This window comes from Danio rerio, chromosome 11, assembly GCF_052040795.2.
Source record: "Danio rerio strain M-AB ecotype USA chromosome 11, GRCz13ab, whole genome shotgun sequence".
Classification (NCBI taxonomy): Eukaryota; Metazoa; Chordata; class Actinopteri; order Cypriniformes; family Danionidae; genus Danio; species Danio rerio.
Window position 1 is genome coordinate 26,572,124 of NC_141031.1, and position 22,175 is coordinate 26,594,298.

At 35.0% G+C, this 22,175-nt stretch overlaps 2 protein-coding genes across 54 annotated transcripts in view; both read left to right on the forward strand.

The window, feature by feature from the left end:
- si:dkey-76p14.2 overlaps positions 1 to 22,175 on the forward strand; it is a 247,425-nt gene that overhangs the window by 48,550 nt on the left and 176,700 nt on the right. For all 6 annotated transcript variants that reach the window (XM_087272602.1, XM_087272603.1, XM_087272605.1 and 3 more), the window contains exon 4: positions 6,877 to 7,041. The gene's annotated coding sequence lies outside the window, so the exon portion shown is untranslated. The remainder of the gene's footprint in view (positions 1 to 6,876; positions 7,042 to 22,175) is intronic.
- The window catches only part of pnp4a (purine nucleoside phosphorylase 4a), a 232,772-nt gene that overhangs the window by 48,550 nt on the left and 162,047 nt on the right, over positions 1 to 22,175 (forward strand). For 29 of the 48 annotated variants that reach the window (XM_087272161.1, XM_087272185.1, XM_087272164.1 and 26 more), the window contains exons 1-2: positions 3,610 to 3,651; positions 6,877 to 7,041. The gene's annotated coding sequence lies outside the window, so the exon portion shown is untranslated. Of the gene's footprint in view, positions 1 to 3,609; positions 3,652 to 6,876; positions 7,042 to 22,175 lie in introns of those variants that run through there. The other 19 variants (XM_087272150.1, XM_087272140.1, XM_087272142.1 and 16 more) reach the window with 1 other exon arrangement.

The following is a 22,175-nucleotide window of genomic DNA, read 5'->3' on the forward strand; positions in this document are numbered from 1 at the left end:
GGGGTAGGGTTAGGGGTGGGGTTGTTGTACGCATTAAAACAGCTTACAGGAGGAGGAGCGACAGCTCATGCTCCCCCTCGCTGGAGCTCAGCTCTCCTCAAATGGCTCTGCAGCGAGCACCCTCTCCAACTGTCTGCCATTGAACTAATTAATATATTGGTAGAGCCCATGCTGTGGAGTTGGTGTCTTTGCAAATCAAGTCCCTCTTTGACGTCACATTAGCTTGTAGTTAAATATGTTGTTTTTACAGCTAGATTAAATAAATGCTTTGTTTATTAATGCAGAGGATGTTTTACTTTGATTTTCATTATTGACAAATGTAATGAGCCCTTAAACTTTTTTTATTCTTTAAGCATGAGCATGTGGCTGGCTGTGCAAGTGTCCATATGTTTTTTTCCTTTACTGCATGTGTCGCAGTGGTTTTTGATCTGGTCAATGTGAATATGTGTATATTTATACTGTACCTCTGCTGATTGCTCAACATCCTCTCAGGTCATGTGAAATGTGAGCGGAACAGAGCACAGGATGTGCAGCTCTGGTCCTCTCTCTCTCTCTCTCTCTCTCTCTCAGTCATTTATATCCTCGCTCGCCCGCTCTCCCTCCCACTCGCTCCTGTCTGCGCCACTGCACTGCTGCACATGACATAATGGGCCTATTATTGAGTTTTGTTGAGTGTGACTTCAGCACATTCAGCCCTGATACGAAAAGGCTTGTGTTAGGACATTTTGTTAAAATCACTTCATACACACCTGTGTGCAGGGTGAAAAGCATGATGTAAATGACAATGAGGTTAGTTCCTGTTATACAAGGTCATCTGATATATAGCCAGGGGCAGATTTAACCAATAAGCAAGGTAAGCAGCCGCTTAGGGCCCCAGTAATAAATATCTAAAAGTATAAATGATAGCTATAAATTATACATAACATTGTTTTCTATCATATTTTGCACAGTGAGGGTCTAAACATTCTAACTGGAATGCATTTCCAATAAAATGGAATGCAAGCTAGTTAGCAGCTAGCTCTCTGCAACTCTCACATGGTCCTCACTGAAGCAAAGCAGGGCTGTGCCCGGTCAGTACCTAGATGGGAAATCACATGGGAAAGCTAGGTTGCTGCCAGAAGTGGTGTTAGTGAGGCCAGCAAAGGGGCACTCAACCTACGGTCTGTACTGTATATGTCCTAACGCCCCAGTAAAATAAGGGGACTGTATACTGCTCAGTGAGCGCCGTCTTTCGGATGAGAGGCTTAACCAAGGTTCTGACTCTCTGTGGCCGTGAAAAATCCCAAGATGTCCTTCGAAAAAGAGTAAGGGGCCAGCATCCTGGCCAATTTTGCCCACTGGCCTCTGTCCATCCCCATATTATTATTGGCTTAATTAATCTGTCTCCTCTCACCAATCAGCTGGTGTGTAGTGTGCGGTCTGGCGTAATGCCATTGCGTCATCCAGGTAGATGCTACACAATGATGGTGGATGAGGAGATTCCCCCAATGTGTAAAGCACTTTGAATGTCTAGAAAAGCGCTATATAAATGTAAGGAATTATTATTATTATTAATTATTTCATTTGCGCATATGTGTCCCCCACCTTCAATCATGGATCAGTTCAGCAGTCAAATCAGTAAAAGATTTAGTTTTAAAAACTAAACAGTTCATTCATTATGTTTAGTTGTGAATTCATCTTTAGAAAACAAACCATTTCAAAAGTTTTACAAGATGCTTTACGTAATATTTTGCATTAGAAAAGGAGATTGAATGAAAAGCAGCAAAACAATGAGAAGAAAAAAAATACAAAAGGTGCATTTTCGAACTTTTGGGCCCCATGGCTGGATTTGCTTAGGGCCCCAAAATCACTAAATTCGCCCATGTAAATATCCTCACTTACTGACAAAGATTCACCTGAAATATTTGGTAGGAAATTGTAGGTTGTGTTTAATTGTAAATTGTTTTGTAACTCATCTAAAGTGAACGTGTATATAAAGATGTTTTCATATCTATTTTTTATTTTATTTTATATTCTTAGTTTTAGTTGTTCAGTTTTCACGGTGGCGCAATGGGTAACACAATCACCTCACAGCAAGAAGGTTGCTGGTTCGAGCCTTCGCTGGGTCAGTTGGCATTTCTGTGTGGAGTTTGCATGTTCTCCCTGTCTTCTCATGGGTTTCCTCAGGGTAGTCTGGTTTCCCCCACAAGTCCCAAAGACATGCGCTATAGGTGAATTTGGTAAGCTACATTGGCCCTAGTGTATGTGTAAATGAGAGAGTGTGGGTGTTTCCCAGTGATGGGTTGCAGCTGGAAGGTCATCCGCTGCACATAACATTTTATGCTGGATAAGTTGCCGGTTCATTCCACTGTGGAGACCCCTGATTAATAAAGGGACTAAGCCTAAAAGAAAATGAATGAATTAAGTTTTACGTATGCATCTTTATTTTATTTGATTTTAAAGGCTTTATTTTGGATTAATGGTGTAAAAAAGTTTTTGTTTATTTATGTTGTTGTTGTTGTAGTATTTAGTTATTTTATATAGTTAACTTTTTTATATCAATCATGGTTATTGTCTTTTATTTGATAGATTCCCTGCATCATTGTTATTAAACATTCAAAGTGCTCACAGAAGGATATCATAATATTTAATGGTATTTTTGTTTAGGCAATATACAAAAAAAGTTAATAATAGGCTGTAAAACAATAATTGGATTTTCACAGTGCACAAATATATTCATATTTATCTAAAGTATAATGCATATATCATATAAGTATGCGGAATGACACTGAAAGTCCTGATGCAGCAGAAGATTGAAACATTAATCTCTGACCAGCGGAAACAAACTCCTCGTGATTACAGGCTGATGCAGATACACAATAGGCTCCTCCACAGACACACACATACACACACACAGCTCCTCCTCTGCTTATTAGAGATCTGCTTCCTGACAGGAGTGCTCGGCTGAAGCAGGATGCAGGATGTGGTGTGTTTGTGTGTGTGTGTTATTATAAGAAGCCGCTCTGAGGGAAATCAGTGGGGAAAACGGGCATCCACAGTTCAACTCAATACTGACCCCTGCAAATGAATCAGACTCATTTCCCTCTCATTACACAAGACATCAGCACATCACATCAGAGCTGTGTGCACTGTGTGACACTTTATAGCTTTGTTTTTTTTCAAAGGAGGAGAGCAGACAAATCCCCAGGGCAGACATAGTTATATTTGTGGTTCTTTTTTAAGTGTGTTACAAGATATAAAAAGCTGGCTTTGTCCTAGTAATCCTGGATGTAAATGAACTTGCAGCTGGTTATGTGATTATGTGGTTTTATAATTAAAACAAGTTAGATAGTGACACTCAAGTCAGGATTTTATTCCAGATTGCCTAATATCATGCTTATATCTTCATCTAGTGGTTAAAGATATGTAACACTAGTGTCTACAAATTATGAGTTTAGTGCTGTCAAACTCATTCATTTATATTTAAAGAAAAACTTTAAAAGTGTTCTTCTCAGTGCAACTAAATATGTATTTTAAGTATTGTGTTTTAATGATTGATATTTATTGTATTTATGATAATTATGTTTTGGCGTGACGTCTTAAAGTTAGCGCCATCTTCTTTCTCTAATTAGGGTTTGAAGCAAAAATGCACCAGAACTTTCGTATGTTATGGTGAGTGTTTATGTATTTAGATAGACGTACGAGACCAAAATATCCAAAACAGTCGTTACCACACGGTGAAAGCACGAGACTTGTGCTGTACCTATGATAAATACATGATCTAACTAGTCCAAAGAAAGTAACTTGTGTTGTAACATCTCTGGAGGGAAGGCCGATATTGCTGCTTCGCCAGCAGTTTCTGTTTGTTATGGACAATTTTTCTAAAACGAAAGTAGGCTAATTACATTACATTTATCATTTATCATACACTTTTATCCGAACGAGAACAATGGGAGCAATCAAGCCATTAAAAGTGCTCTCTTACCAAAATTAACCTTAATTTTGCTATAAATGATTTTTTAACCACAAATCAACCAAGGGGAAAAAGTTTATAGTTCTTAACCCAGACATTAAAAAAATTAATTTTTTTAGAGCAGTAACAATACCGTAAAATATGATATTTTTATCCAAGGTTATCATACGCCAAAATCTTATACCGCCTAGTGCGGTCAACATTGAAAGTGTATGTGAACTAAACTGAGGATCAATTATTGTTATGGAACAAAATGCATTCAATGACTAACGTTACATCTCTCAAATTTCATGAATTATTTTCTCATTCAGACACAACAACTAACAAAAATCATTGTGTGCACAGTTTTCACGTGTTTACATACTGGTTTCAAAACGTTCAAAACAATAACGCAATGCAAAACTAAATAAGACCGCAAAATTGAATTGCAATATTTTATTGAAACATATTTAAAATCTAAAAAGCAGTTTAACCCGCCAGATTAGCATTACTATTGTATCTGTATCAGTGGACGGTGTGTATACAGATTCTTTTATTTTGGTATTACTTGTTGCAAAAAATAAATAAATAAACAACATAAAATATTGACGAATTCTGCATAATATCTGATTCCTTCCAGTAACATATATTGCAGTCATAAACAATAAATATTGCAATTATAAACAGAGCTGTGTCCTTGTTTTACAAGTGTAATGTTGTTAGTGCTTTTTTAGGTCATTGTTTTGTGGGCGACAAAGTATGCTTGTCGGCTGTCAACCTTTGATTGTGTTCTGGAAGAATGAGTTTAATTGAGACCTGAATAAAGGGGTTTGCTAGTTGTAGTGCATTTTGAATGTGAAATGAACTGCTTTGCCAAGCTGAAAGTTGGTTAGGAGAATTGTGTAAAGAGTTTTGCAAAAGTGACCTAAGTATTGACAAATGTGTCCTATAGCGTCTGTAAAAAATACTCTAATTTGGCCATAACATTTTCTGGGTTTCAGCTAACAAAATGATTTTTAGTGACAAATCTTATTTTGACACGTTTTGAAAAAATGCTTTGAATTTTTTAAAGAATTCTACGATACACTCTGGTCAAATTTACTAACATTTTGTTACGTTCGGGATGAAAATATCCACTAAAGCTGCTGTAAAAATGCATCAGATAAACATTTTTATTTTATTTTATTTTTTGCATACATCTGTTAATCAACCTCAGTCCTGATCAAAACTACCAAATTGCTTAGAAATTCATAAAAGGAAATGTGGTAAGATAATTATTTTTTTTAAATGAATTTTTTCACTTTTTACCCCATTGACTTCCATTATAACCACATTTTTTGATTATAAAACCACAACACCATATAATCATGTATTATCCAAGACTGTGATAAAAGCAAAAAAAAAAAATCCAGTCCACAACTTATACCCCATTTTGTATTTTTTATTCAATAAATGAGTGACACCATTTATAAATTTGGCAATTAAAGATTTCAAATCCTCTAATTTTTACTTTATTTTCTACTAACAATTTAGTAGTTTTGATCAGAACTGATCTGAGACATTTTCACAGCAGTTTAATTTATTGGATGTTTTCATCCCTAACTTAACAAAAAGTAGTAAAATTGAGCAGTGCACAATGGTTAGATTTGAATAAAATCTAAAAAATAGATATAACAGAAAACTTGTGTGAGTGTTAGTGTTAAGATATACATGAGTGTTTATAAGTATGCATAAAAAAATCTTACATGCATCTTGTAATGATTGCACTGCTTTTCACCAACAGGAAATAGTAATAAAGTTAAAAGTCTTTAAAAATATTTTGTCTATATTTTTAATCAAAAGCACGATTCATCATTAATTTGAAAGCCAATAGCAGTGTAAATTGGTGTACAATGACATTTACTATTTGTACTATTAATGTACTATTTTTATTGTTAATGACCATTCTTGTTAATGCATTCTGGATCAGTTGAAGGGGGGGTGATAGTTCTGGCTCTTCTGACTGGTGATTGCTAATCATTTATTGATTTACTAAAAAGTAAGCAACAGAATATTAGAATGAATTTCCTTTAATTTATTTGTAATAGTGACCACATCATCCAGTAATACATCAATTAATAATAAAATAGCTATACAACTCAAGGTCAAAGACAAGATGTCTTATTTACTAATCAACTATGCAGAATTTATGTGAATCAAATCATATAAAGTGGACCTGGTTTGAATTTTAAACTTGCAGGGCTCAACAATAAGGATGACCCGATGGCCGAGAGATGCTTGGGAGTCTGGACAGTAGACAGATTCGTTTTTTGGCCCGATCTGGGCAGTGCTGCCTTATCACTAAATTTTAGACAGCAACATAACCGCAACATCAAATTATGAGGTTAAAAGAAAATGTCTGCTTCTAACGTTGTGGAAACCTGTACATGGGTACAACACGATGAAAAAAATGAAGTGATGTTTTGCTTAGTTTGTTGTCACTTTTAAGTCAGCTACCTTTTGTTTTGCAAAAAAATACCTGCACATTTTCCACACGCTATATTTTACTGCTAAATATTTTTAAATTTTTCAAATATTTAAATTCTAGATTTACAGACATTATTTTGTGACACATTATTTAATATATGTGGCAAAGAAATAGCAATGAACTTTTTTCTTTTTTTTTTTTTTTTTGGTAGGGCCAGTAAAAATTTTGGCAGGGCAAGTAAAAATCTGAACCACTGGTCCAATCGGGCCAGTAGGAAAAATCCTTAGCGTTGAACCCTGACTTGTGAAAATAAAATGTTAAAAAAAGGGTAAAATATCTTTATTTTTATGCTATAAATTACATGTATGCATATCTTTTGAAAATCATGGTTAAAAACAAAAAATCAATTAAAATGTAAAGCTAAATTAAATTAAATACTTTTTTTTTTGTGTTTATGTATTTCATCCTTCCTCCACAGACATTACTTACAGGCCAGTCCTCATGATGGCACTATTCCCACAACAATCTGGGATACCAGATCCTGCACATGTGCTCCAGTAAACATGAGGTCATCTGTGTTTGCATGGATTCACCTGCAGTCCACAGGCTCTCATCACATGTCCATTAAATATCAACACGTCAGGTAAGAATTTAAAACTTAAATGTAATACTCTGAAGGGCAGTTAATTTCACAGTGTGATCATCCAACTCACAATTTGGCAGCGAGGTAATCAATAAGTTTATACGTGACTCTGTCATTGAGGCGAATGACAAGGTCACGGGTGAGTTTTGGGAGGGTCAGTGATGAGGTCATTGCGTGGGTCATCTCAGTAAAGATCTGAGCGATTAGATTGTTGCTGAGATCTCACTTCTGGTCACTAATAGCTGTTTAATGACTGTCTTGATTGGGTTTAAAATTGGATTTTGCCTACTGTTCCGGGGTAATGGATGAAGTAATTGATGTCTCTGGAAAGACAACTGATAAGTTCACCTGTAGTTCACTAATGGCTGCACCAATAAGGTGCTAAATGAACTAATAAATAAGGCCCGTTGAGGTTGTCTGTGAAATCCCTAAAGAAGTTTTAATAGCTCAGTCGTGCAGTAATCATGATTGCCATTGATATAATGCCTGATGCTTTGAATGCTTTTTGGCAGTGGAGTGGTATAGTTACAGCACCGAGGTTAATGAGGTATACTAGCAATGGTTTTAAACTCGGAAATCTCCTCTTAAGTTATTTGTGTGGTCATCTCAGGCAGACTCAATGATGTGCTGTTATCTAATGTAATGACTTTAACCCTTTTTTGGGCGAAGAATAACTTCATGATTACATGAACATATGGACAAAAAAGTCTTGTAATATCCCCTAGTAACACTCCATGGGCTTTCCCAATGAGTATTTAAATGAAAAACAAAAAAGGATCAATTATAACAACTAATAATACATGTGGCTAGTCAGTCAAAACATTTTTTTGCTAATATTTTACATTTTCACTGACACCCCCAAATCCCAACACCAAATGTGAGAGCATTGTAATTAGTATTTATAATTTTTTTTATATATATTTTACATGATTTAATTTGATCTTTATTTATTTATTAATTTATTGCTTACATGTACATTTTCATTTTTGAGTGAACTATCCATGAAGGAGCACCTATTTTACCTCTTTTTCAAAAGAGTCTTCCAGAATGTGTCTGAAAAGTTTCAGTTCAAAATACCAAGCAGATTATTTATCATACCTTTTTTAAATCTGGAAAATTTAAGCTATTAGGACATTGTAGCTGTTTTTGTTTCTTGTGCCATTAATGCAAATGAGCTTGTTCTCCCCACCCACCATTCCCACATGCGTGTCTAAGCTACAGAGATCTCTCAGTATTTCTCTGATGTGTGTAGCCTTCACATAGATAAACAGCACAGTGACATACAAGAATGAAGCAGATCACCCTTACCACAGTGAGAACTTTCCCAACTGTTATTTGATATATTTGTTGTGGAGTTAATTCAAGCCTTTCTGCAACGATGAGTTACACACAATGTCATTTTAAAGTTCGTACGCGCACACACACAGGTTAAGCTTTGCTCTGTTTTTGTACGGCAAATGTGACAGGATACACGTTAAAATCCACTGCTGTATGGACATCCGTAATGTTATTGTACAACATAAACCTGATTTAATATCACAAACCGGAACGGAAGTGTCTCCTTATATAATTTTACTGACACTATGCAGCTGTGGTGATGAATTACGTATTGATTTTACTCTCTTTATTACAAACATACACAGTTCTGAAATCATTGTAAATCTCATTCTTGTGGTGCGGATGACCACTGAGAGCTGATCAGATCTTTTAATCCCAGTTGCTTTGCCCATGTCCTGTCTTGTTGATATGATTATATGGGTTACTAGGGAGACATGTTAACACATGTCTGTCAATCAATTTTGTGGACGGGGTAGAACGCACTCCTGTGTCACGTTGTGGTGGGCCTCAAAGTGGGAGGGATTTGGATCCTATTGTTTTGTCCAAACAGTTTACAAAAAAAGATTTTCATCATAGGTGCCCTGTAAAATTAATCTAAATTAACTTTTTGTAATTTTTTTTCTTTGAAATGTCAGATATTATCTAACTTGTTATTTGTTATTGTTTGTGAAACTTGCATACAATTTTTGAGGAAATAACTTTTGTTTCTTCAAATGTACCAAAGTTTGCACTTTCAGCATCACTTTCATGCTAACAGGTTCATGGCAAAACACTTTCATGCTAACTTTAAACCAGTTTACAATCATTAATAATCCCAACGGACACCTTTATGCAGATATAACATCGAAAAACATGTCAAAAACATTTAAAATGCAAATTGATTTGATGTCAATTGGCTACTTTGATCTCATATTGGCTTCATAAAAACATGTGAAAAATCTATTTACAGAATTGTCCTGAATTGATATTGATATTGATATTTTTAATGCCAATATTAGATGTCAATTAGATGTTGTTTTAAATCAAGGTAATTTACATGCATTGTAGAGAAACAAAATCCAGTGTAAATTTGTAACGTAATTGAAGCTTTCAGATGAATAAAACCTTTCTTATATTATAATACTTTTTTTTGCCGATGTCAAATGGACGTCATGGTTTTGGCTTGAAATCAATTTGCATTTTGCATATGTTTTTTAATGTCAGTTTGATGTAATTTTGCAGGCCCGTAGCCAGACTGGTGTAATATGTGGTGCATTTTTCTCAAAAAGGGGACCATTTTGTAATTATACGCCTCATTTTCTATTTAGTTATGAGATATGATTACTGAATTTAGGTGACATTTTTAGCACAATTTTTAGCTGAATTACCTTGTCAGATGATCATCATAACCACATCTTTTGATGTACCAAAATTTTTTCCCAAAGATTTAGAACTAATTTACATACAAATTTATTACATCATACATAATTTTACAAAAAAATATACGAATCTGTTTAAGTTTTTAAAAAATTAGCCTATTGTGACTTATTAGGTAAATAACCTAATAAGGCAAACTGGCCAGCACATTCAATTTTACAGAAAAAATTATTAAAACATAACAATAATGTAGAGCTTTACAACTTTCTTGCCTCGTTTGTAAAAAAAGTACATTTGAAAATTCATGGATAACAACAATAGCCAAAATAGTATTCAGATCAATTTTAATATAGGCCGCTTTTGGTGCTTTACACCTCCTCATTGGTCATTTTTTGTTTCAAGAATAGGTCTAAGATTTAGGATAAAAATAACTTGTAAAATGTTTTCTCTATTTAAAAACAATACAGTAGCGAAAGATGACTTCTCTTATGTCAGATTGTATGTTTTCTTGTACAGCTGCATGTTGAAAAATATTTTTAGCTGTGGCTAAAACTGATTAGCTGAAGTCCACCGAAGCGACAACCCAACAGAGGATTCCACTTGATCTTAAAACCTTTTTCGATTGGTTATTTTCACTATTTATGATGGAATAGCTGTCAAATAGGACAAATGAGCTTATATGGGACAACTTACAATTAACCAGTATGTGTTTAGGCATAACATGAAGGATTTGCGTAAAACCCAGAATATTTTTAACTCCGGGTTGTGCTTTGTAGTTTTTTGTTTGATCAATTTCAAGTTTAATCCACTGCCTAGTGCAATTCAACCCTTATAAGTGGTAATTGAAGCTAAAGACACATTTTCAGACACATTTTCGGACCACTATTTCAAATAACAGCTAATGACCTTACCACAATGCAACTGCGCTGTACTTATAAAATCCATTTGGACCGTGCCGTCTTTTTAAGTGAACTGCAATAAATGGCATTTTGCATTTCAGTGGCAGATGTAGTAGCGTTAATATCCATCGCCAGGCTGACTTACTGAAGCTTTGGCGGGTCTCTGTGTTGGCTTTAATAGCTCATTTTGTTGGATCCGACTCTTGACTGTCTTTCCAGACCAGCATTCATTTAGACGAGTGCTTCAGACGTGAAGTAATGGCTTTAAATAATGGAGCATGCTTTTCAGCAGCAGGATGGGAGGGAATGCAGCTCAGGCTCAGGCTCATTAAAGCTTAAACTATATCTGAAATCCACTTGGGCTTCAGGGATGTGTTAGAGCGATCCAACCCAGCCGGTCCCCAAACAGCTGGAAAAAACCACAAACACTGGTGTGACAAAAGCATGCTATTTTGAATCATAAGATCTCAAATGCTTAGCATATGTGCACTCTTTGACCAGTTGTACTTTTCATAAACTTTCCTTTAATGAACTCAAGCTGGATTATCAGATATCTTCATTGGTAACGCTTTAAATGTACACATGTGTTTTATTTTTACATTTTTATTCTTGACCTATGAAGAGGAGAGTGAGCTGAGTTGTCAGGCTTTTTATTGTAGTGAATGTCATTTTTTTTTCTTTGTCTAGACATATTTCAGTGTCCACTAGGGGGCGTTAGAAAACTTTTTAAGGGGGCTTCAAGATGACTTAAAATGGTTTGAAATATGACAAATAAAGCTTTAAAGTAAGATTACAATGGAAAATCTTGTAAACATGTTTGTGATTGTTTTCAAAATCTTGAAAAGGCTTGATTATAGGCTTGAGGTTGATCAACTTTGATTTCTAAACATGGGAAAGTTACTTAAAATATCATAAAATGACATAAAAATCTCCATAGGGGGTTGTAATTAATTATATGACTGAACATACAGTTGAAGTCAGAATTATTAGCCCCCCTTTATTTTTTTACTTTTTCTCTTTTAAACGATGTTTAACAGAACAAGGAAATTTTCACAGTATATGTGATAATATTTTTTCTTCTAGGGATTCTTCTTATTTGTTGTATTTAAGCTAGAATAAAATCAGTTTTTAATTTTTAATAACCATTTTAAGGACAAAATTATTAGCCCCTTTAAGCATTTTTTTCCCGACAGTCTACAGAACAAACTATCTTTATACAATAACTTGCCTAATTACCCTAAGCTGCCTAGTTAACCTAATTAACCCAGTTAAGCCTTTAAATGTCACTTTAAGCTGTATAGAAGTGTCTTGAAGAATATCTAGTAAAATGTTATTTATTGTCATCATGGCAAAGATAAATTAAATCAGTTATTAGAGATGAGTTATTGAAACTATTATTTTTAGGCATAGTGTTAAAAAATCTTCTCTCCATTAAACAGAAATTGGGGAAAATCATAAATTGTACATTTTCTGTCTTTAGTAAAAAAAAAATTTTTTTCACTTTTAAATAATTTGGAGATATTAAGCTGTTAAGAAAGCGTCATGTTGGAGTGATGTGCATGTTGTAGGGATTGTATACAGTTTAACCCAGAGAATGACCAGTCTGGTAGATGAAGAAGAGCCGGAGTCAGAGATTTAAATAAATAAATCAAGTTTACTGAAGATAGTTTGCAGTTACATCAACAGAAGCCAGCTTCAACACTCGCAATGAGTTCCTAGGCTGCTCTGCTTACAATCACCAATCAATAACAATTAAACTCTCACATAGCGTCATTAACTGCGTCATACATATAGAAGTTCTAACCTGATTGGTTAAAAAACAGATAGACTAGGAAAATTTCCACGTGGGGTTCGTGCGTACAATTCTGAACAATATCTTAACACAAACGTCAGACATCCTTTAGACTGATTAGAGCTGACTCCATACCTGTGAAATGGATCAACAATCAAATAGAACACACACAAAGTATATACTGTTTCTTATCCAAGGCTGAGTGTACTCTCAGCCATCTTTATCAAAACTGGTTAAAAACCGGTATAATCTACATTCAGGCAGTTATAATTCCTTACTACACAAAGTCTATCTTGAATAAAAAGTAGAATCACTTTAAAAGAATTAACCGTAAAAATAGCAAAATCACTTTAGACATTTTAGATAGTATTAACTCAAAGAAATAACAATAGAAACAGTTGCTTCCATTCCTCAGCCCTCAGTTCCACTCAAGGTCTCCGTGACCTCTGACCTAGATTGGTGGCTTCTGAAAATAGTTATAAAGAGACAGGCAAATGCACTGAACATTCTTATATTAAGCAATGTGTTAACTTATTCATTAATTAAAATCAATTCACAGTTAAATACTGAGAAACAGGATGATGAAAAAGATAAACGTTGGTCCATGATGAGACGGATTGGAAAGCAGAAATCCGAATCCTTCAATGTGTTTGCAAAAGCTCTGTAATTCTGTGTAAATTTGCTGCCTGATGAGCTTATTAAATTACACTTTTTTGATAGTTTAATCAATAGCTATATAGTAAACTTGAGACTAGAGACTATGGGCGGTATTATACACCCAGCGCAAAGGTGCAAGACATGTATGAATCGTTTTGTTGCTATTTTCCGTCCAGTGCAACTGTAATTTTCACATTTTGCACCATACAGTTTAAATGGCAAATTCATTTGCACAACTTCGTGGACTCATAGGTGTGCTGGTCTAAAATAGAGGCGTGTTAAGGTGCATTGTTGCTGTTAAGGCGAACTGTTGCATTATTATTAAAATACTATTTTGGGGAACTGAAATAGACCATGCCATTGACCAGCTAAAAGCTGGTCTTAAGTCCAGCGCAGCACCAGTTAGTTATGCCACTATGCTTGCTTACACATTGCTTAATTCACACAGAATGTACAGCAATACATAAATATCTTTACATATGAAAATAAATTAAAGGATTCAAATGTAAACATTATTATTTACTACATAAACATAAAAACCACTGCTTCCATGCCTTCATCACCTTGGTTGGCTTTTTTCAGTTTATCAATGACAATTTGCAGTTTAGATTTGTCTACTTGTCGGGTTTTGGAGACGTATACATCACTTTATGTGGCATACGAATAAGACGTGTGTTTGTATATAACTCAGTTTGATGACACTTGGTTAATTGTTCATTTATTCATTTGCTGGAAAGTAGAACTGAATTTAGAAATACTTTTGAAACAAATCTTTGCTCTTAACAAATTAAATTAAATATGTAGGCTAATGGATATCTACAGTGGAGTGCGTACAACACCGTTTCATTATCAATGACAGTAAAGGAGTAAAGTAAAAGTAAAGAGAAAGTAAAGAGGCTGATGGAGGTGTATCATTCTTTATCCCTGCTGCAGATGCTCTGTTTAACTGTTTTCTCGCAAGTGAAGCATTCAGTTTTTCCACTTACAAAGTCCGCCATGTAAAAAGCAAATGCACCATGGCTTGACGCAACTGACTCTTATAGGCAATGGGGGATGAGACTGAATGGTTTAATGCTCAAAATCTTATCCATAACTTATTAAGAGAATAAGCACAACCCTGTTAGAACATGTGCCAGGGTGCAAAGCGTCTTTTTCTGTCCTTAAAATAGCAAAAGTGGATTCGGAAATGCCCTTAATGCTTTTGCACCATGCGCTTTAGACTTTGCCTCTAGATCATTAAATTAAAACCCTGAATCTGTTTAATAGTCTCTTAGTTTAAAGAATAACAAAACAGATAGAACATGTGCCTCTTTCAGATAAACTTGAATTTATTTGTATTAGGTAAAAGTATAAGTTAAAAATATATAAATATTTTCTAATATACAACTGTGTGACAAACCCTTCTTTTTTTCCCGCTTTTGTGCCGGTGTCTATTTTATTTGTTTTCAATGAGCGGTTGTTGAGTTTGACAGACAGATGTTGGTGGATGGTGGCGTATCAGTCAATCTCTGACAGAATCAATCCAGATTGGCTCCATCTATCACATCAGCCTGACACAGACATCAGCTCTAATCTGATGCTTCAGTGGTAGTCAACAATACAAACACCACAGAGAATACATGCAGCTTATTTATTTTAATGTTGTCTACATGTCAGAAAAGCAGGGGGATACAGTTACATTTAAAGGGGTAGTTAACTCGAAATGTTTCATTCTTTCAGCGTTTACTTATCGTCTACTTGTGTCAAGCCTGCTTTAGACTCTTCCTTGTGTTGAACACAAAAGAAGATATTCAGAAGAATGTTGTGTTTTTCTTATGGATGCCATTGGCTGCTGATTTCCAAATTATATAGTTTTGTTTTTATCAGTAAGAAACTCAACCAGGTTTGAAACAAGTAAACGGTGTGTAAACGATGTCAGAATATATATATATATATATATATATATATATATATATATATATATATATATATATATATATATATATATACTTTTGGTGAGCTGTCCATTTAAATTTAAAATTATAGATTAAAATAAACCTGTTATATTCTTCTGTTGTGCACTAAATAAAAAAATTAATATGTATATTATTTAGTGCTGTCGATCGATTTAAAAAAATTAACTAATTAATTAAACTTTTTTTTTTTAATTAATCACAATTTTAATCACATTTACAAGACTGAAACTTATCATTTTGGCTATTCAATGGCTATTATGTAAAATTAATGTAAATGCAAGACAAAAACTATTTAAATTCAAAATATAATTGTTTATTAGAATTTTTGTTTAACTTGTAACACAGATTTCTTCATGTAAACAACGTACAATAAACCAGCAAGATCCTGACTTGATAGCCATATTTATTACAGAAATAAAAACACAGACATGTTAGTGCCATTTGAATTTCAAAACAATCAATGCCAATAAAGAAAACATTTATTTCCAAGTTGTATTCCAAGTGGACTGCAAAAAAATGCCAAAATACAGGCATTGCAGATATGGAAAATGGAAAATTAGAATAGCAATAAAGTATTGAATACAAACAATTGCACTCATTGTAAAGTTGTTTTGCTGTGATTTGGGGCGAAGCACTGGCGCGGTAGGTAGTGCTGTCGCCTCACAGCAAGAAGGTCGCTGGGTTGCTGGTTCGAGCCTCGACTGGGTCAGTTGGCTTTTCTGTGTGGAGTTTGCATGTTCTCCCTGCGTTCGCGTGGGTTTCCTCCGGGTGCTCCGGTTTCCCCCACAGTCCAAAGACATGCGGTACAGGTGAATTGGGTAGGCTAAATTGTCCATAGTGTATGAGTGCGTGTGTGAATTTGTGTGTGTGGATGTTTCCCAGAGATGGGTTGCGGCTGGAAGGGCATCCGCTGCGTAAAAACTTACTGCATAAGTTGGCGGTTCATTGCGCTGTGCCAACCACGGATTAATAAAGGGACTAAGCTGAGAAGAAAATGAATGAATGAATGAATGAATGAATGAATGAATGAATGAATGCTGTGAAGTGAGAACATTAATTATGAAGTAGAAACAATATTGCTCAGTCCTCCTTTACATTCAGCTTGTCTGTTGACATTATGGGGGGACAATGTATATCTTATCTTTTGAATGATGCGAGCTGAAAGTACAACGCAATCGCACGGAAATTCGTAACTTTTTGATTTAGTGGCTACGGACAACAACATTTAAGCGCGCACAGACACAGACACACACACACACACACACACACACACACACTCACAACGCGCGCAGGACAGGGCTGCCAGAGCGACTCCCTTCAGATTCAACACGCATGATCGCGTTCATCAAATTTGCTTAAACTAAGCATTCTAAAGTATGGCTGTATTTTGACTGTATTTTGGAAACACGTCAAACTTAATGAAACATTGGAGGGCGCATGCTGAAAGGCAGAGGAAGGTGCTGTCTTTGGCAGCTCGCGACTTCATCTAGCACTTCATTTACATGGACACCAATACTCCGATTTTAATTTGTTTAAGATAATACTCTTATTAAGAGTCTACCATGTAAGCTGTGATTTTTTGATTACCTTTAGGGACCACAGAGTCACGAAATGTGGAGTTTTTTTTTTCGTTCGCCATGTGGTATCAAATTCCATTAAAACAAAAGTCGAAAGTTAAAAATGAAACACCCGAAGTTGCATGAAACTCTGGAGGAAACACTGGAAAGCCTGGTAATGCGACATTAATTGTTTTAAACTGAAACTTGCCTTTAAAAACTGCTTCCTTGGTCTTATCCATATTTCTTTGCATGTTGAATACACGTCGACCACAACAGGAAATAAAAAAAACTGCAAACGCGTTAATTTTTTTTAACGCGTTAAATATTTCTAATTAATCGCATGCATTAACGCAATAATTTTAACAGCACTAATATTATTTTATGTATACACGTTTTAGTGCTGAACAAACATTAATTGAGATTAATCGCATTCAAAGTTTGTTTTTTGTACTGTGTATCTTTATTATGTAGATATTCAAGAGTTCACATTTAGCTGATGATTTATTATAAAGCTTGTTTGGCATGCTGTCCCGGGAGAGCCCTGAGCTCATAAGATGCTCGAGCCTGGGGCTCCCTTCTGTTTGCAAGGCGAGAGGGGAGTTTGAGCTCAGGTAGATCTCGAGAACTTTGCTGCTGTAGTAGCTAATGAACAGATAGTGATTACTCTTAAGAGATAACTATTTACTAGGAGCATGTCTATGGTGCTGATTTGGATTAGTCAATAAACTTAAGTTGCATATTTTTGGACAATGGAAGGAAACCGGGGAACCTGTGAGAAACCCACGTGAGCACGGGGAGAACGTGTAAACTCCACACAGAAACGTTGGCTGGCTTGGTAAGGACTAGAACCAGAGACATTCTTGCAGTGAGGCAACAGTGCTAACCACTGGGCCACCGTGCAACTCATCTAGGAAAAGAGGAGGAGTAGGGATGAAATGGGGGATTCTTCAAAACGAAGATGGCTGTTTTATGAAACTTAGGGTATTTATAGTGGCTTAGGAATCATCTGATTGGTGAATCATAAATTGAATAATAAGGGGCCAATCTGCAAGCAATCGTAAGCACATGATCCTCTCAAAATTGGTTTATAAATAAACTTTACTAAATACACACATGCATGGATATATTTGAGAACATTTTATATATGGTATATTTATACAACAGTTCTGTCTGGTTATTGAATCTTATTGGCTGAAAGCCGTGCAATAATCTACAAATAACAGCTCTCGTACCACCTCTTCACCCTTCAGCCTTGTGTATTACTCCGCCCACATACAGTGACAAGCAGAGGACACTCTGCAGTTTGAGAAATATTGCTGTTGTTGGACAACATAGTGTACTTTTTAGGCTTTTTTAGGTGACAATGTAGTTGTTTAGATTGCAGCTATGCAGTGTATTTATAAGGATAGTGCCTTAAAATTTTATTTTAAAATATTTATAATTTCAGAGCATCGTATTTAGTGCATCGGCCGCCATCTGAATAGACCAAAGAAAGTGAAGGTTGATGTACTGCCACAAGATGGCGACAGAGACCTCATAAAAAATCCTTTGAGGGAGCAAAACAACAATTTCTCTGAAAGTTTCAAACTATAGCTGAACAAATCATTATGAATCTGGTAAGTAACATTCTGAGTCGATCTCTTTTGTATTTTGTAGTGCTGTATTTATACCAAATAAACTGGTAGTGTTTGCTTTGCTCTGGGTTTTTCGGGGTTAATTATTTTGAAATCCTGATTGCAGCAAATACTGGGAAATCTCTGTAGATTGATGGCATTTCATGTCGTTCAGCCTTATAATCTTAAAATATGAGCAAAAATGACCTGTTTTGTCATGACGTTGGCGAAGTAGCAACAGTTTCTGCTGTTCTGACGTCAGCTGCAGATGTGAATGAATGGCGGAGAAAAATAATTCCTCGTACAAAAAGATTTTTGAGACTTAATTTTTTGTTTCATTTTCTTTTTTATACACACTAATAGGACGTGGAACTGTGAAAGGCAATATCACACTCATAGCAGTGCATTGTGGCTGTATATATACAAATTATAAATAAATTGAAATATCTATGCAAAAAAAATTTTAGTTTTTTTTTTTTACATAAAATATATTGACAGTATATAATACAAACACATTTATAATGTCAAAAGAATATTTAATTTTGGATGCATCAAATCATGATGAATCTTTTCCCAGCACTAATATATAGAAGGTGTTGAAAACTGGAAATCAGTATCATCTTATTATCATGACATCTTTTTTCCCTTGTATGTATTTCAAAATATTTTATGTGTGTGTGCCAGTTTCCAAGATTCTTCAAGATATCTTCTTTTGTGTTCTGCCAAAAATAAAAATAAATAAATAACATAAAGGTTTGGAAGCACTTGAGGGTTAGTTAAAGGTCAATAAATGTAATTTTTTTTGAGGGGGTGAACTATCAGAGCATATAAATCAGAGCATATACAAATATTTTACATCTGAAAATGCTTTAATATTGGCTTTTGATTTATTTTTCCCCTATCTCACCTTACACACACATGCGCTCACATGCTAAGCTTTTTATGCAGCAGAATGGGAGGAGATTTCTTTGAAGCCTTCCAGCTTGCGTGTCTGGCTGTCATGGTAACATTCAGTGACCTTGTCCAATTCCTTCTGTCAGTGTGCACATTTGGGAGATGGGGGAAGCCTAATCAGGGTGTATATGGGCGAGCGCATGGCTCAGAGACGGCCTAGTCTGTCTGATGCCTGGTGACACTAGATAAAGCCCCGAGGAACATTTAGACACATGACAGCACACATACACACACACACACAAAAACACACATGCATAAGTGAGTACAGGGTGGATACTAGAAATAGCACTCGATTTGACAGTAAGGCTGAATTATCAAGATGATTATTTTAGTATGTTTATGTGCTTTTTATCTTTCTTTAAAAACATTAAGAACATACATATATGTGCTCAAGGGTGTTTTGTGAAAATATGTCTACATTTTATGCCTAAAGAAATGCCTAGAGCCTTATTTTACCAATGCAAAACAGGTAGATTCAAAATTGTGCTGCTGATGCAATATCTGTCTGAATTGCATGCTGCCTGCAATTTGCACAGTAAAATTACAATGTGTGAATAATAAGATTTTTTTATAATGTTTTTTAATGTTTTTTTTTGGTAACAAAAATAATTTTGACATTGTTTTTGAAAGATTTTTTTCAGTGCTTTTTAGTTTTTTTTTTAGGATTCTGAAAGTTTTAAATCAGATATGCCCAAAGTTGGCCAATGGTAACCTTTAATTTGACCCACCACAGTTGGAGTGAATAACTTTAACAGAGATCGCCATTTATAGTTTAACGTAACCTTTTTGTTTGTTTGTGTAATTGTTGAGCTACAAAAAATGCCAACTGAAATGAAATATTTCGATTGAATGAAAGCCGAAGGAAAATGAAGGAATTAGGGATGCTCATTTCGGTTAATTTTGCTAACCGACAACCGCCGCTCATTAATCGGTTATTAACGGTTAACTGGTCGGATTACTATTAGTTTTATATTAAACAAATTGACGTGACTATTTTGTGTCCGATAAATTAAATATTGTATTTTAAAATACTGATTTTTTTTTATATGCTAGCATATTAATAACAGAACACAACAACAGAGCATTTTCACGCACCTGCAGTGTTTAGCACAGAAGAAGAGAATAAACTAAATAAAATGAATAAAATAAATAGGACTGCCCTAAATTATTTTCACTTAAATAATTAATTTATATTTCAAAACGAAAACACTGACTGATTATTTTTAATAACCGGCATAGGCTGTTTTTTTTTCAATCATATGTTTTTTTTCTTCCGTCAAATAAAAATAGCAGACTTCCTCAAATTGCCAGCTCCACGGAAAATATGCATTAATTTAATGCCCTGCTGTTATTATTATAATCACAAAACCTTTTTACATTTTTAATAGAAATCATTATTTTAAAGAATATGTCCTGATGTATGGTTTCCTTTCTCTCCCTCGCGGTTTAAGTGCGCGCTGCGTGATGAAAAGACAACAATGCGCGCATATGTTGACTTTTTGTTAACAGTTTTGTTGTTTAAATATGATATTGCATTAATGTGCATACATGCTTTATAAGCTGTAAAATAAAAGGTAAAGCCTATTTGTTGCATTTATGACGCAGATCCAGGTCAACATCAACGCTTTTTTTGGCATTAACACATCTGTTTCAAACAGCAATATTCTTCTTCCATTTTGCTTCTTTGGCAAATGTGTCTGTAGCAACGGGTTATACGTTATCGTCTCCGCAAAGTTAAGTATATCTTGCAGTAAAACAAGTGGCCGACCACAGCTAACGTGCTTTTTTTCATTCCAAAAATGCGAGGCGCACCTCACTGACTTTATGATGTCAAGGAAATAAGAAGAGAAGAAGCGCGGTCCTCTTATGAAACAACTGAATCAGCTGGGTATCGATTGTACAAAAGTGTTGCTGTCTATGTTGTTACAATTGTAATATTTAATAATATTGTGATATTCAGGATTTGTATTCATCCAGCTCTGGATAACTTAAAACAGCGATTAGATCTTCAGAGCGGCATTAATGCGTCCTGAAGTAAAGCGAAACGGCTATAAACTCCAACAATATGGAGTGATTACAGAGATATACAGAGTCATACTTTATCTTTGAATAAAGTATAACTATAGAAACTGTGTTCATCTTAACTGAAAGCTTCTGCGTGTTTGCTGGCTTCACGTATCGCGCACCTGTCAGTCAGTCAGTCAGCACGTAACCCCAAAGGATTAAACAGATAGCGCACAGCACTATACGCTTACAGAAAAGTTTGCGCTGTTATAATTCACTTACCTTTCAATACGTTTTGGTGCGATTATAATCTGCTATTAAAAACAACAACAACAATAACTGAATGTATTGAATGGGTATGTAGCCGTGGCAGGATGCATTTTGTTCCCCGCCATGGAAGAATGAATGTAGCGGAAACCAAGCTCTTTAAAAGTTCTGTAGTTGTCTTAACAACACACTGCTGCTCTGGGATGAGCCGCGTGCAAAAGATGCCCCTCATTACGCAAAGGCGCATTCAATCGCCCCCTTATGCAGTCAAACTAAAAATATATAAAATAATAATTTTAATAGTTGTTTTAATTTTAATAGTTATCAGTATAACTGATAGCATTAATCGGTCACAAACGCACCCTTTCGGTTAACGGTTAATAGGTTATTTTGAGCATCCCTAGAAGGAATGAATGTTTTACTGAAGAAATGAAGTCACCTACATGTTGAATAGCCTGAGAGTTCATCTTTAAATTGACTGTTCACCCAAAACTGAAAATTCTGTCATCATTTACTCAACCTTTACTTGTCACAACTGTTTGAGTTTTTTCTTATGCTTACTTATGTTTTTAGCAGTAAAAATGAAACACTTGAGGGAGAGTAAATGTGAGGAATTTTAAAGATTTGGGTGAACTATCTCTTTAAAGGGCAATGATTTTTTTACACCTCTAGTTTAAAAAAAAAGTCAGGTAAGTGGGTAAGGCCAGCACTGTTTAGGTGGGAGTGATGAGTGGCAAAAG